Source organism: Nerophis ophidion, linkage group LG16 (genome assembly GCF_033978795.1).
Source record: "Nerophis ophidion isolate RoL-2023_Sa linkage group LG16, RoL_Noph_v1.0, whole genome shotgun sequence".
Classification (NCBI taxonomy): domain Eukaryota; kingdom Metazoa; phylum Chordata; class Actinopteri; order Syngnathiformes; family Syngnathidae; genus Nerophis; species Nerophis ophidion.
The window spans coordinates 15124091-15140785 of record NC_084626.1 but is presented as its reverse complement, the minus strand read 5'-3'; the positions used below and the strand labels follow the sequence as shown (position 1 = coordinate 15140785).

The window sequence follows — 16695 nt, the reverse complement described above, 5'->3', positions numbered from 1 at the left end:
GTCCTCCAGCCGCCGTTCCTACTTGTATGGATTCTTCATTCATCACTCCATGCAACATTGTAGTACACTTAAAACTTTTTATATTTACTAAATGTCCCGTGTGTGATGTCTTTAAGTGTTTTCATGCATATTTGTATATGCTATAGTAATGCAATGATGCTACGTGAACGTGCTAGCGTCGTTCACCATAGCTAATATGCTAACATGTTTACTAGTGTCTGTGTTAGTATTGTTAACTTACAATGTCATTCTTTCTGCATTGTTTCATTTTCACATATTCCACAGTAAACTCACCAAGACGTCACCCTAGAGTTTGTTTAGCTAATTGGAGAGCTAGCTTCCGCAGCTAGTGAAGTGAAGTGTATTATATATATAGCGTTTTTCTCTAGTGACTCAAAGCGCTTTTACTTAGTGAAACCCAATATCTAAAGTGTCTTGCCCAAGGACAGAACAACAGTGGCTAGGATGGCGGAAGCGGGGATTGAACCTGGAATCCTGAAGTTGATGGCACGGCCACTCTACCAACCAGTGGGTCCATGAAGATGACTTCGGTTTTGTTTGATCATCTGTTTTACTGCCAAGTTACCGAAATCCTTTGGAAACAATTCAGGTAAGTAAATAAACATTTTCCTTTTTTATAAGTAACTCATTTCACAAAGTATATATCTGCGGCTTATAGTCTGATAAGGCTAATATTTGGAAAAAATATGTTTTCCTATAGTTTAGTGGGTGCACCTAATATACCGTTCCGCTCTGCAGTCCGGAAAATATGGTATGTGGGGCTTTATGGTTTTGGAAAATCAAAGATGTCAATCGCAGAGCTCCATAATTCACAAAGCAAGGTATATCCTCCGTATGACAAAAGTCAGTATGTACTAGGGATGTCACGATAGGAAAATTTCATATCAGTTATTATCGCCGTATTGTTGAACCTGCTCAGAAAGTACTCAAACACACGCAAATCTTCCGACCAAGGCAATATTTTATAATAACTAAAATACACACACTGTTAAAAAAAAGCCATTATTTTTTTTGTTCAGTGTTTTTTATGCTTCACTGATAAGAGTTTTGGTCTGAGTACTTTAAACTCTGTTTTATTGGCTAAGCTTTTACTGTTTTGAATATTGGTTTGTATTTACATGAAATGTGTTTAAAAAATAAAATGTATTATTATCATCTATTATTTTTGGAAGGCGTTGTGGCGCCCTAGGATGTTTATTGCATACTCATTAGGGCTGCGAATCTTTGGGTGTCCCACGATTCGATTCAATATCTATTCTTGGGGTCACGATTCGATTCCAAATCAATTTTTTTTTTCAATTCAACACGATTCTTTATTCAAAAACAATTTTTTACCGTTGTATTTAAATGAAATGTGTTTAACACATAAAATGTATTCTTATCATCTATTATTTTTGGAAGGCGTTGTGGCGCCCTAGGCTTTTTCATGCATACTCATTCGGGCTGCAAATCTTTGGGTGTCCCACGATTCGATTCAATATCGATTCTTGGGGTCATGATTCGATTAAAAATCGATTTTTTTTCAATGCAACACAATTCTTGACTCAAAAACTATTTTTTCCCGATTTAAAAGAATTCTCTATTCGTTCAATATATAGGATTTCAGCAGGATCTACCCCAGTCTGCTGACATGCAAGCAGAGTAGTAGATTTTTGTAAAAAGCTTTTATAATTGTAAAGGACAATGTTTTATCAACTGATTGCATATAATGTAAATTTGTTTTAACTATTAAACGAACCAAAAATATGATTTATTTTATCTTTGTGAAAATATTGGACACAGTGTGTTGTCAAACTTATGAGATTCGATGCAAGTGTAAGCCACTGTGACACTATTGTTCTTTTTTTTTATCTTTATACATGTCTAATGATAATGTCAGTGAGGGATTTTTAATCACTGCTATGCTGAAATTATAACTAATATTGATACTGTTGTTGATAATATTCATATTTGTTTCACTACTTTTGGTTTGTTCTTTGTCGTGTTTGTGTCTTCTCTCAATTACTCTGTTTATTGCAGTTCTGAGTGTTGCTGGGTCAGGTTTGGTTTTGGAATTGTTGGAATGATAAAAAAATAAATAAATAAAAAATAAATACATTTAAAAAATCGATTTTTTAAAAATGTGAATCGATTCTGAATCGCACAACGTGAGAATCGCGATTCAAATTCGAATCGATTTTTTCCCACACCCCTAATACTCAACATTTGTATTTTACACAATATGGGAAATTTCCCACACAAATCGCTTTTAGATGAATAAAGAAATTAAATGAAATACTAAATGTGTTATACTGGAATTGAACATATGTGCATGTCCACACGACAAGGTCTTTAACCATTGTGCCATCATCTCTAATGAAAGCTAGGTCCTCCAGTTATCTAGTTCAATATTAGGCTTCCTTGTGAGGAACTTTAAATATCAATCAATTAATCAAAGTTTACCTATAAAGCCCTAAATCACAAGTGTCTCAAAGGGCTGCACAAGCCACAACGACTGTCTGCTCAGATCCCACATCACAAATATAGCATGAATTAAAGTACAAACTATTCTGGGTACCTTCACAGTGTCTATAATTGAGAAATGTTTTGAGAAAGTGTGAGCTGCTGTCAGCTCTTTGTTGAAAAAAAAAGGTGTCCTATTTGTCAGGATATTTACACAAAGTAGGGCTGGGCAATATATCGATATACACGATATATCGCGGGTTTGTCTGTGCGATATAGAAAATGACATTCGTGATATTCCAGTAAACGTTCTCACACAGTTGCTTCTAGCTGCGGGCATTACATTACAGGCGCTTCTCGCTCTTTCCTGTCTCTACTTCTCACAGAGAGCAATCAATCAATCAATCAATCAATGTTTATTTATATAACCCTAAATCACAAGTGTCTCAATGAGCTGCACAAACCACGACATCCTCGGTAGAGCCCACATAAGGGCAAGGAAAAACTCACCCCAGTGGGACGTCGGTGACAGTGACATTGATGACTATGAGAAAACTTGAGAGGACCGCATATGTGGGAAACCCCCCCTAGGGGACCTAAAGCAATGGATGTCGAGCGGGTCTAACATGGTATTGTGAAAGTCCAATCCATAGAGGATCTAACATAATGGTGAGAGTCCAGTTTAAAGTGGATGCAATATAGAAGCGAGAGTCCCATCCAAAGTGGAGCCAGCAGCAAACCATCCCAAGCGGAGACGGATCAGCAGCGCAGAGATGTGCCCAATCAATACACAGGTGAGCAGTCCATCCTGGGTCCCGACTCTGGACGAGCGGTCCATCCTGGGTCCCGACTCTGGACAGCCAGTACTTCATCCATGGCCACAGGACCTGTGTCCTTCCCTCCTCCACAAGGGAGAGTGGGACAGAAGAGAAAAAGAAAAGAAACGGCAGATCAACTGGTCTAAAAAGGGGGTCTATTTAAAGGCTAGAGTATAACAAATGAGTTTTAAGGTGAGACTGAAATGCTTCTACTGAGGTGGCATCTCAAACTGTTACCATGAATTGATTAACGTGGACCCCGACTTAAACAAGTTGAAAAACTTATTCGGGTGTTACCATTTAGTGGTCAATTGTACGGAATATGTACTGTACTGTGCAATCTACTAATAAAAGTATCAATCAATCAATCAATCAACCGGGAGGGCATTCCAGAGTACTGGAGCCCGAATGGAAAATGCTCTATAGCCCGCAGACTTTTTTGTGGCTCTGGGAATCATTAATAAGCCAGAGTCCTTTGAACGCAGATTTCGTGCCGGGACATATGGTACAATACAATCGGCAAGACAGGCTGGAGCTAGATCGTGTAGTTTTCTATACGTAAGTAGTAAAACCTTAAAGTCACATCTTAATTGCACAGGAAGCCAGTGCAGGTGAGCCAGTATAGGCGGAATGTGATCAAACTTTGATGTTCTTGTCAAAAGTCTAGCAGCCGCATTTTGTACCAACTGTAATCTTTTAATGCTAGACATGGGGAGACCGGAAAATAATATGTCACAGTAATAAAAACGAGACGTAACAAACGCATGGATAATGATCTCGGCGTCGCTAGTGGACAAAATGGAGCGAATTTTTGCGATATTAGGGAGATGAAAGAAGGCCGTTTTAGTAACGCTTTTAATGTGTGACTCAAAGGAGAGAGTTGGGTCGATGATAATACCCAGATTCTTTACCGAGTCGCCTTGTTTAATTGTTTGGTTGTCAAATGTTAAAGTTGTATTATTAAATAGAGGTCGGTGTCTAGCAGGACCGATAATCAGCATTTACGTTTTCTTGGCATTGAGTTGCAAAAAGTTAGCGGACATCCATTGTTTAATTTCATTAAGACACACCTCCAGCTGACTACAGTCCAGTGTGTTGATCAGCTTTAGGGGCATGTAGAGTTGGGTGTCACCTAGCGGCACAATGTAGATGCTGAAGAGTGCAGGGCCAAAGACCAAACCCTGGGGAACTCCACACATTACCTTAACATAGTCCGAGGTCACATTGTTATGGGAGACGCACTGCATTCTGTCAGTAAGATAAGAGTTAAACCAAGACAGGGCTAAGTCTGACATACCAATTTGTGTTTTGATACGCTCTAATAAAATATTATGATCGACGGTATCGAAAGCAGCGCTAAAATCGAGGAGCAGCAACATAGATGAAGCATCAGAATCCATCGTTAGCAATAGATCATGGGTCATTTTTGCGAGGGCTGTCTCCGTAGAGTGATTTGCCCTGAAACCGGATTGAAAGGTTTCACATAGATTGTTAGACGCTAAGTGTTCATTTAGCTGCAATTTTTTCGAGGATTTTCGAAATAAAGGGAAGGTGAGACACCGGTCGTTAGTTTACCATGAGGTCACGATTGAGGTTAGGTCTTTTAAGGAGAGGATGAATAACCGCTTTTTTGAATGCTAGGGGAGCAGTGCCAGAGGAAAGTGATAAGTTTATAATATTTAGCACTGATGGACCTAATAATACAAAGAGCTCCTTGATAAGTTTCCCAGGAAGTGGGTCAAGTAAACATGTTGTTTGTTTCATTCCATTTACACGTAACAATTCTTCTAATTTCATTTCATCAAAAAGAGAAACTATTTGAGGGCAGTATCCGCCGTATATACAGTTGTATCTGTGTTAATAGAACCCAGTTGTAGCTGTGACGCATTGTCTTTAATCTCCTGTCTAATGACTTCAATGTTCTTATTAAAGAATTGCATAAAGTCATCGACCGAGTGGGTGGAGCTAATGGAAGGAGTTCCATTTAGAATTGTTTTTATTAAGGCGGATGATATTTGAGTAATATTTAGCTTTAGCTAAGGTAAGCATGCGTTTATAAGTTATTAAACTATCACTCCATGCTTGATGGAAAACCTCAAGTTTAGTCGCGCGCCATTTGCGTTCGATCTTTCTACATGATAATTTATGAGCTCTAATTTCTTCTGCAAACCATGGGGTTCGCCTTTTTGGAGCTTTTTTTTTGATTCAACGCTGCTATACTATCAATGGTTTCGCGCAGGGCGTAGTTAAAGTTGTTAGTGAGGTTATCAATAGAGCCCACATAAATTTGAAAATGGTGCCATTACCGAGGGCAGTAGGCCAGCAAGAGTCGTCGTTGTGGCAGCATTAATGTTACGGCTGCTATAGCAGTTATTATTATTATTAGCTTGCCGAACATGAGTCTGAACTTCGAATTTTAAAAGGTAATGATCGGACGTTACTTTAGCAAGCGCAGCTTCCTACACACATAGCGTACTGTCACGTCATACTGTACGTCAGTGGTCCCCAAACACCGTGCCGCAGAATAATTTTTTATATATATATATATTTTTTTTTATTATTAAGTCAACATAAAAAACACAATATATACTTACAATTAGTGCACGAACCACAAAAACCTCCCTTTTTCATGACAAAATTGTCCCTTCTTCATGACGAACAAAATGATAAATGGTAAATGGGTTGTACTTGTATAGCGCTTTTCTACCTTCAAGGTACTCAAAGCGCTTTGACACTACATCCACATTTACCCATTCACACACACATTCACACACTGATGGAGGGAGCTGCCATGCAAGGCGCCAACCAGCACCCATCAGGAGCAAGGGTGAAGTGTCTTGCTCAGGACACAACGGACGTGACAAGGTTGGTTCTAGGTGGGATTTGAACCAGTGACCCTCGGGTTGCGCACGGCCACTCTCCCACTGCGCCACGCCGTCCCTAAGAAAAAAAAAAGGAAAAAAAAGGTCGCCACCTCATCGCAGGGCCAACACAGATAGACAACATTCACACACTAGAACCAATTTAATGTTGTAAATCAACCTATCCCCAGGTGCATGTCTTTGGACGTGGGAGGAAGCCGGAGTACCCGGAGGGAACCCACGCATTCACGGGGAGAACATGCAAACTCCACGCAGAAAGATCCCAAGCCTGGGTTTGAACCCAGGACTGCAGGACCTTCGTGTTGTGAGGCAGACACACTGACCCCTCTCCCACCATGAAGCCCTATATATATATATATATATATATATATATATATATATATATATATATATATATATATATATATATATATATATAAATATAAATATAAATATAAATATAAATATAAATATCTCTATCTCTATCTATATATAGATATAGATATAGATATATATATATGAATATATATATATATACATATATGAATATATACATATGAATATATACAGAGAGAGAGAGAGAGAGAGAGAGAGAGAGAGAGAGCAAGCCAAAAGTTTGGACACACCTTGTATATTGTAGATTGTCACTGAAGGCATCAAAACTATGAATGAACAATGAACACGTGGAGTAATGTACTTCACAAAAAAGGTAAAGAAACTAAAAACATGTTTTATATTGTAGTTTCTTCAAAACAGCCACTCTTTGCTCTGATTACTGCTTTGCACACTCTTGGCATTCTCTCGATGAGCTTCAAGAGGTAGTCACCTATAATGGTTTTAATTTCACAAGTGTCATAGTTTTGATGCCTTCAGTGAAAATCTACAATGTAAATAGTCATAAATGGGTTGTACTTGTATAGCGCTTTTCTGAATGAAAATAATATATATATATATATATATATATATATATATATATATATATATATATATATATATATATACACACACACACACACAAATATAATTTTATTGTAGACTATATGGAGACACTACACAGTTAAATATAACATATTCAGTGGAGAATAACACTATCATTTGTTTCTCCTTGTGATTTTTTATTGTTTGAAGATCATTCCTCAAGAGCAGCAAAACTTACGTTTCCATATGAGTTGGGAAATTGTGTTAGATGTAAATATAAACGGAATGCAATGATTTGCAAATCATTCTCAACCCATATTCAGTTGAATATGCTTCAAAGACAACATATTTGATGTTCAAACTGAAAAACTTTTTTTTTTTGGCAAATAATCCTTAACTTTAGAATTTGATGCCAGCAACACGTGACAAAAAGTTGGGAAAGGTGGCAATAAACTTTGATAAAGTTGAGGAATGCTCATTAAACACTTATTTGGAACATCCCACAAGTGTGCAGGCTAATTGGGAACATGATTGGGTATAAAAACAGCTTCCCATAAAATGCTTAGTCTTTCACAAGAAAGGATGGGGCGAGGTATACCCCTTTGTTCACAACTGCGTGAGCAAATATTCACAGTTTAAGAACAACGTTTCTCAAAGTGCAATTGCAAGAAATTTAGGGATTTCAACATCTACGGTCCATAATATCATCCAACGGTTCAGAGAATCCAGAGAAATCACTCCACGTAAACGGCATGGCCGGAAACCAACACTGAATGACCGTGACCTTCGATCCCTCCGACGGCACTGTATCAAAAACCGACATCAATCTCTAAAGGATATCACCCCATTGGCTCAGGAACACTTCAGAAAACCACTGTCAATAAATACACTTTGTCACTACATCTGTAAATGCAAGTTAGAGCTCTACTATGCGAAGCGAAAGCCATTTATCAACAACATCCAGAAACGCCGCCAGCTTCTCTGGGCCCGAGATCATGTAAGATGGACTGATGCAAAGTGGAAAAGTGTTCTGTGGTCTGACGAGTCCACATTTCAAATTGTTTTTGGAAATATTCGACATTGTGTCATCCGGACCAAAGGGGGAAGCGAACCATCCAGACTTATCAACGCAAATTTCAAAAGCCAGCATCTGTGATGGTATGGGGGTGCATTAGTGCCTAAGGCATGGGTAACTTACACATCTGTGAAGGCACCATTAATGCTGAAAGGTACATACAGGTTTTGGAACACATGCTGCAATCTGAGCGCCGTCTTTTCTTGCTTATGTCAGCAAGACAATTTCAAGCCACATTTAGCACGTGTTACAACAGCGTGGCTTCGTAAAAAAAAGAGTGCGGGTACTTTCCTGGCCCGCCTGCAGTCCAGACCTGTCTCCCATCGAAAATGTGTGGCACATTAGGAAGCGTAAAATACGACAGCGGAGACCCCGAATTGTTGAACAACTGGAGCTCTACACAAAACAATAATGGGAAATAATTCCACTTTCAAAGCTTCAACAATTAGTTTCCTCAATTTCCAAACGTTTATATAGTGTTGTTAAAAGAAAAGGTGATGTAACACAGTGGTGAACATGCCCTTTCCCAACTACTTTTGCACGTGTTGCAGCCATGAAATTCTAAGTTAATTATTATTTGCAAAAAAAAATAAAGTTTATGAGTTTGAACATCAAATATCTTGTCTTTGTAGTGCATTCAATTGAATATGGGTTGCAAAGGGTTTTGCAAATCATTGTATTCCGTTTATATTTACATCTAACACAATTTCCAACTCGTATGGAAACGGGGTTTTGTACTACATTTAAAATTTTACCAAACACATTAGGTATATTTGCACAAATTTTTCTGTATCGGATTGGATTAACCAATACCAGCCTGAATTTCACTTTTTTTGGATCAGAAAGACAATCAGTCGCATTGCACATTAATATCTGGTTGGTTTGGTCCCATCGAGTAGCCAATACTAGGCAACCCAAAGTGGTTTACAGGAAATTAAAAGGCAAAAATAAAGATATAAAATCATAAAATTATATTTAAAATTCAAAAACATCAAACAATCATATTTAATTAAAATATATCAAATACTGTAGATAAAGTACTTTCAGTTGTCATACGCACAATTTTTAAAAAAAAGTGTTTTCTGCTTGGATTTGAACATTGCCAACGCTGAAGAGGCCTGTCTCACATCTTCAGGGAGACTATTCCAGATTTTAGGAGCATAAAACTGAAACTCGGATTCACCATGTTTGGTCCTTGACTAACATGCTTATTAACATGTCAAGAGATGTACTTTTGGCACAAGACTATGAAAAGAATTAGACTACAACTGCTTGATTTAGGGCAAAAATGTTGCATAATATGCTAAAAAAAAACATTTCCCATATGTGATCTAGCGACAGCTATAATCTTACATGACTGGAATTGTTCCTACCTTCGCTATCTCTGCCAGTGATCAATTGAAGTAAATTGATAATACTGTGGCGCAAGTGATAAACGTTCAGGAAGAAGTCTTAAGAAAAAGTGGTCCAAGTGTAACTAACACAACCCACAAACAAAATATGAACAGGGAGGTGACTACACATGACACCATCCAGTCATTGTGTCAGAGATGAAAGCGATCAAATGATATAAAGATAATTTTACACATAAAAAAGGGAACACACTAGTCTTGGAACACACTAGTCTTAGCATTAAAAGACAACAAAGCAACTTTGAAAAATAAAAAACAGACAATTTAATGCCTAAAGCTCTGAAATCAAGCAGCTGGCTCAAAGTATTTGCAGTGAAGCATGATGGGAACAAAAAAGTCGTGCCGCTACAATGCAATAATAAATGCTCGCAGACTGTCGACAATAGTCTACGATTACATTGGGAAAAGCGTGCTGACAAATCAAAATCTGTTCAGAAGGACAGTTTGGGCTTGCTTTAAAATAAGAAATTATAGAAAAATAAACTTTTTGTTCATTCTTCCAGAACCTACTTTAAGCCACTGTCTTATATTCTTTGAAACTGTAGCACTGATCAAAAGCAGAAACGTGCAACGCCTTGGAACTTGGGAGTCCAGTATGAAAGAATCGTAACACATTCATGTAAAGCACATGTGCGTTCACTCAGGATTATATGGATTTTGGAGCTAAACAAAAAGTTGATGCTAATAACACAAAGCTACACGTCGCTTGTTCTTTTCTTTAAAAATATATATATTGCATCGTCTGCAATGAGATGGCGACTTGTCCAGGGTATGCACTACCTTCCGCCCGATTGTAGCTGAGATAGGCACCAGCGCCCCCTGCGACCGCAAAGGAAATAAGCGGTAGGAAATGGATGGATGGATATTGCATCGTCTTGAAAGTAACAAATCAAAGTATCCACTGCATCCTTTGATGTTTCAGCGTGCAATATAATTTCTACAAGCGGTAGAAAAATGGATGGATTGAAAAATTGCTCGTTCTGGCTTGTCACTCAGTGTTGAAACACACACACACACACATATTAAAAGCACTCCGAGAGAAGCAGCAAATAATTTGCCAAACTGGTATGAGCTGACAAGACATAAAAAAATCACTGAAGTTGACTTGCGTTTGTGTGTGTTTGTACATGCTCAAAGCCAGAAAACCGCAGGATTTAATGCTTGCACTTTGTAAAGTTAGTACGCTCTGGGCAGCTGCTTAATGGTTGCAAACAGCTCCTTTAACTTTGAGGTCTATGAAATGTACAGAGTCAGGCAATTATGTGATTACAGTATGTGGAAGAAATAAAATGGAACAAAAGTGAACATTAAAAGGACCTGTATCATCCAGATGCCCATTATTTCACTAACAAGTTTTCGATATGTGCTTTTTGCTCAGGAAAATTAAAATTGCAGTAATTTGCCTTAATATCCTTTTTGACCAATCAGTAGATTTGGTCGTAGTTGGAAGGGCCGTAGGCACACATTGGCAACCACTCTGCTGTCAGTCTACCTAAGGCAGGTGTGGTTACAAATGTAGCTTACCACCATCAAAGAGTGCATGTGGAGTGAATGAATGATGGGTTCTCAGTTTTATGTAAAGCGCTTTTGGTGTCTAGAAAAAACATTATCCATTATTATTATATTTATCAATATGAATATATAAATTAAATTGACACTTGTCCAGGGTGTACACAGCCTACCTCCCAAATGCAGCTGAGATAGGCTCCAGCACACCATTTTTCCAACCAGCACCCCATTTTTCCAAAATGGAAAAATTCAATGTTATGGTTGTCAGGTTAGCATAGAGACACGTCTCCCCTGATTACATTCTAACGGTCATCAGCAAGAATTGGATATAATTGGGTACATTTTGGAAATTCAGCATGCAAACTGTACTTTGGTGAAGTAGCAAGAGCAGAGGAGCAGTGACGGTGAGGAAGGTATTCATCTCCCAAGAAAACCATCTTTCTATTGCTCCCTTACTCTGATTTAAAGACAATTCTTACAACCTGAAATAGTAGGCATGAATTATATTTTTGTCAAGCCAATGCAGTCAATTTGCTTCTCAAGACCGATACTGATAAACAGTAAATAACTAATCTTTTTTTTTTTTTTAATTTAACTAGTTTGCGAACACCTTTCTTCGCGGTTGGCAGGCGTCCTCCTAAGGTTTCAAAACACTGCTGCAGCAATGCTGGAATTTCAGATGGCTGATAAGGTTTGATTTGATGTCCGCAGACTATTTGGTACAAATAGCACACGTGTCCAAATTCCTCTTGAACAGTGAAGATGTCCCACACAATCGTCGCCTTCTTTGTTTAAAGTGAGCTCAGGGGAAGTTTACAACACGGTTCACAAAACAGGTAGGAAAACAAGCGCACTGGATTTGCTCGCCCTAACAAGTTATTTTGAACGTTATTTGATGAATTGGTGTGGCATCATAATTCCTCATATAGCCTGTAAAATTACCTGTCTTGCGCCCCTACAAAAAACAGTTTTCAAGAAAAAGCGACCAACATTAATAAGCAGCAATTATTGCTGGACATTCGACGAGGCGCTATACATGGATCTCACCAATTAGTGGAATCTTGTGACGTTCTTGCAAGCCAACCATCGACGAGACTAGTGGCATGAAAATTAAAACAGAATGATAGTGTTGAGGGGAAGAGGCGGATTATATTTACTAAATCAAAGCAAGAAATCATCAAAGAATGAAAGAGGCTGTAAGGAGTGTACGACTTGCGTCCGTACAAATTCAAAGTCTGCACCATACTGATGGAGGCGGAGACATAGCGCCAGCCAAAGACGTTAAAAAACACATCTAAATGGCAAACATTTATCCATATATGGAGAAATGTGTTCCGTAATCGTATTATATAGATAGTTCTTTGAAATACATTATATTTTCACTCAATATTTCTGCACTAATTAGTTGTTATTTTAAAAGGCATGTAGCATGTTAAAAGTGTGGTGTTTTTTGAGCTGGGCAAGCAGTAATTTATCCATCTATCCATTGTTCTACTGCTTGTCCCTTTCGCAGTCGCAAGTGGGGCAGGAGCCTATCCCAGCTGTATTCGGGCGGAAGGCAGGGGTCCCACCTGGACAAGTCATCCATCTATCCATTGTTCTACTGCTTGTCCCTTTCGCGGTCGCAAGTGGGGCAGGAGCCTATCCCAGCTGTATTCGGGCGGAAGGCAGGGGTCCCAACTGGACAAGTCACCACCACATCGCAGGTTGTACTTGTATAGCGCCTTTCTACCCCTTTTTAAGGAGCCCAAAGCGCTTTGACGGTATTTCCACATTCGCCCATTCATGCAAGGCGCTCACCAGGACCCATCAGGAGCAAGGGTGAAGTGTCTTGCCCAAGGACACAACGGACGTGACTAGGATGGTAGAAGGTGGGGATTGAATCAACAACCCTCAGATTGCTGGCACAGCCACTCTACCAACTTCACCACGCCGTCCCCAGATAGACAACATTTACAAACTAGGGCCAATTTAGTGTTGCCCATCAGCCTATCGCCATTCATTTTTAATTTATTTTGATCTGAGAGTGTTTGGAGCTAAGAGCTGTCACGATCGGCCTTAGTCGGAGTAGGACTCCAATGCAGAGAATAATTAAAATAATGCATAGACTTGTGAGCTTACAGATAAGAGAAGTGTGTGGAGGTAGCCTGGAGGTGGAGATACCCCGTAGCCTGAAAACCTGGCACTGCAAAAAAAAAAAGCAGACAGGCGGCAGCAGTGGTGCCAGATCATGACAAGAGTTCCATTATAGAACCAATTAAACTTATAAGTTGAAAAATATAAATATAAATTTATATTTAGGTAATCTTTAAAAGCGCCCCATAAATATGACCAGCGTCACATGATACCGATCAAAGAGACAAAGTTAGATAGATTGTCAGGAGAGCCTGAAAAAAACCTTGGGTGTTTCACGCAGACAAGCTGGACAAACAACCTCCGTATGAAATACAAAATGGAGACAGAGTATGTTGTGATTATATCTATGAATTTGATCAAACACCTGAATGCAAAACTGTTCATGCTCAAATGGTCTGCAATAACATACAATAAAGTCTCTTCAGTCATTTGATGCAAATGATCACCAAAGTACCCATTTTCCTGCATCCTTTTTCCTCAACGACCTTCTCCCTAGTTTAACACGTCTCACTTATTAGGTGTCAAAGATGAGAGATTTGATTAAATCTCAGCGAAGCATAAAGACAAATTGATCCAACCATCGATAGAACCTTAGCGTCAAGTGCCTCGTGCGTCATCTTTGTCTTTTGGAAAAGTAAACAGTGAACGCCATGTCGTGATTTGAGGTGCTGGGACAATGTCAGACATGCCATTTGTGGAAAAGAAGCATTGTTATGGTTACAGGTGCACTGAAGTCTATGTGAAATGAATGCAAGTCAACGCAGTGTCCTTAAAAGAACCGAACTGTGCATGTGTGTGTGTGTGTTTGTGTTGCTGAACACAATGTTCCTTCTATTCACATGTTCCCCACCGGTGTAGGCTGATGGCTCAGAACACCCTGTCCTTAAAACAATTTCATTGGATTTATCTCACAAACATTCATCTTCTTCAAAGCTGTCATCAAAATGATGACTGTGTTGAGTTACCTCAAATAACCTTTGAATTGTCCCACACAACGGCAATATAGAATACAACAGAATGGACTTTATTGTCATTATATGTGCATATAACGAGATTAAGGACTCCAACTTAGTGGGAACAAATATGGGGTAAAAATATAGGGAATTAGAAGTGAAAATAAATTATTAAAATCAAAAAGTGGCAAGAGATGACATAATGTACCTGAACTTAAAAGCATGGAATGTGAGAACATTTAACACGTCTAATTTTTAATGGCCAAAGATCTCAAAAAATCATAAATATGCTTTAAAAAATATATAAATAAATACAATTTATATGCTTAAAACTTGGTGAAAAGGTGCAACAAGGAGGATATGTTGGCACATTGATGGTAGATTTCTTAAACGTTGGCCACAACTTAAAAAAGAAACACATGTAGCTCTTTGATATGGCTTTTATAATTATTTTAAAAAATGACTTTCCTAGAAGATGCTAAATCTCCATCCCCTCGGTGTAAATACATGTTTCAATAACAATTCCCAGCAGTTCCAGCTTAAAAGTACACCCTGCTCTGGTTCAGAATGTTCTACTCCGCTTAGTGGCTTAATTGAACGTGAGGGGGACAATAATAATTTATTATAATGTCATTCTAACATGATTTATACATGAAGTCGTTTAACCATCTGCGATACAGCTTGTTAAGTCATTTCTATTTATTCTGACAATTAAATTACATCTAACGCTCTGACCATGTCCTCATAATGCATAGTAATAGAGTAAGAAACACTTTTCCTAAGTAAGTGACAGCGGAGGAGAATGAATTAAAACACTCACATGTTCTTGCTGCTTTCTCGGGGGGAGGTGAAGAAAGATCCACCTGGCGAAGTAAAGGAGCGGCAGTGTCTGCTGCTTGAAGGCTGCGCGTCGCAGCTCACGTCCCGGGTACGAGATGTTCCTCCGTGTGGGCGTCGCACTTCCGCTTTTCTCGCCCGAGACCGGCGTCCTTTGCTCGGCTTGATGACAACAAACATACCCGTACAGCGATCACATGGAGCGCACACGTCGAAGTGAGTTCGGGGGAGGGACAGAGGCGGAAAAAACGCGTAGAGAGGAGCGGTGGGAGGGATTTTTTTTTAGTACGAAATGAAAGGCAGGTCTTGGAAGGCAGCCACAAAGTAACACAATGTTCCGGCTGTACTGTGGCCGCACCGCCGCTGACGAGAACACAATGTTCCAAATAGACGGCCTGACCTGTAACCCGTTCTGTGCCGAGCCTATAGCTGGCTGGTCGGGAACAGGCTGTTCCGCGGCCGGCTGTCCTCCGCCTCCGGTCGGTCAGCTGATGTTCTGGATCCTCCACACCAATATGCAACGTCCACGACCCGCACCGCCGCCGACATGAGTCTGACACCATGGTGTCAAAGCGAGATGCCCGCAGCCCGGGAAGGAGCGCCTGGGGGCCGGCTTGTTGTTGCGCTACAGCGCGCTGGTTGGACTTGTGTTTACTCCGGGCCGATGGAATCGATACAACTGTCGATATATCAATGCGAAGGATACTACATTATGTGACATGATCGGTATTTTTTGGGAATCGTTTATATATTTCTTTTTTACTTACATTACAAAGTCAGGAAACAGGAGGGCGTTGTGGGAAATAATTATTTAACAGCTTTGGTCCCGCGACCCCAAAAGGAATAAGCGATAGAAAATGGTTGGATGGATGGATGGTTTGCTAATGTAAAATGTTAAAATTAATACATTATTTGGTCATATGTATAACACAAATTTGGAATGTTGTATTAAATATGGATAAATTGTTTAAAAATAAGTTTTTTGACTTTTTTCTTGATAGCCTAAAACAGTGGTTCTCAAATGGGAGTACTTAAAGGTATGCCAAGGGGTACGTGAGATTTTTTTTTAAATATTATAAAAAAAAATAGGAACAATTCAAAAATCCTTTATAAATATATGTATGTAATAATACTTCAACAAAATATGAATGTAAGTTCATAAACTGTGAAAAGAAATGCAACAATGCAGTGTTGACAGCTAGATTTTTTTGTGGACATGTTCCATAAATATTGATGTTAAAGATTAATTTTTTTGTGAAGAAATGTTTAGAATTCGTTCATGAATCCAGATGGATCTCTATTACAATCCCCAAAGAGGGCACTTTAAAGGCCTACTGAAATTAGATTTTCTTATTCAAACGGAGCTAACAGGTCCATTCTACTGTATGTGTCATACTTGATCATTTCGCAATATTGCCATATTTTTGCTGAAAGGATTTAGTAGAGAACATCGGAGATAAAGTTCGCAACTTTTGGTCGCTAATAAAAAAGCTTTACCTGTACCGGAAGTAGCAGACGATGTGTGCGTGACGTCACGGGTTGTGGAGTTCCTCACATCTGAACATTGTTTACAATCATGGCCACCAGCAGCGAGAGCGATTCGGACTGAAAAAAACGACGATTGCCCGAATAATTTGAGCAAGGATGAAAGATTCATGGATGAGGAAAGTGAGAGTGAAAGACTAGGGGGGGAGGAGGACAAGGGCAGTGGCA

General features: G+C 39.1%; 1 protein-coding gene across 3 annotated transcripts in view; it reads right to left on the bottom strand.

Moving 5' to 3' along the window:
• The window catches only part of fkbp5 (FKBP prolyl isomerase 5), a 46862-nt gene extending 31482 nt beyond the window's left edge, over positions 1-15380 (bottom strand). The window contains exons 1-2 of one of the 3 annotated variants that reach the window (XM_061874414.1): positions 14966-15380; positions 13178-13241 (exon numbers count right to left, since the gene is read on the bottom strand). The gene's annotated coding sequence lies outside the window, so the exon portion shown is untranslated. The remainder of the gene's footprint in view (positions 1-13177; positions 13242-14965) is intronic. The other 2 variants (XM_061874413.1, XM_061874415.1) reach the window with 2 other exon arrangements.
• Positions 15381-16695: the final 1315 nt, after the last annotated feature.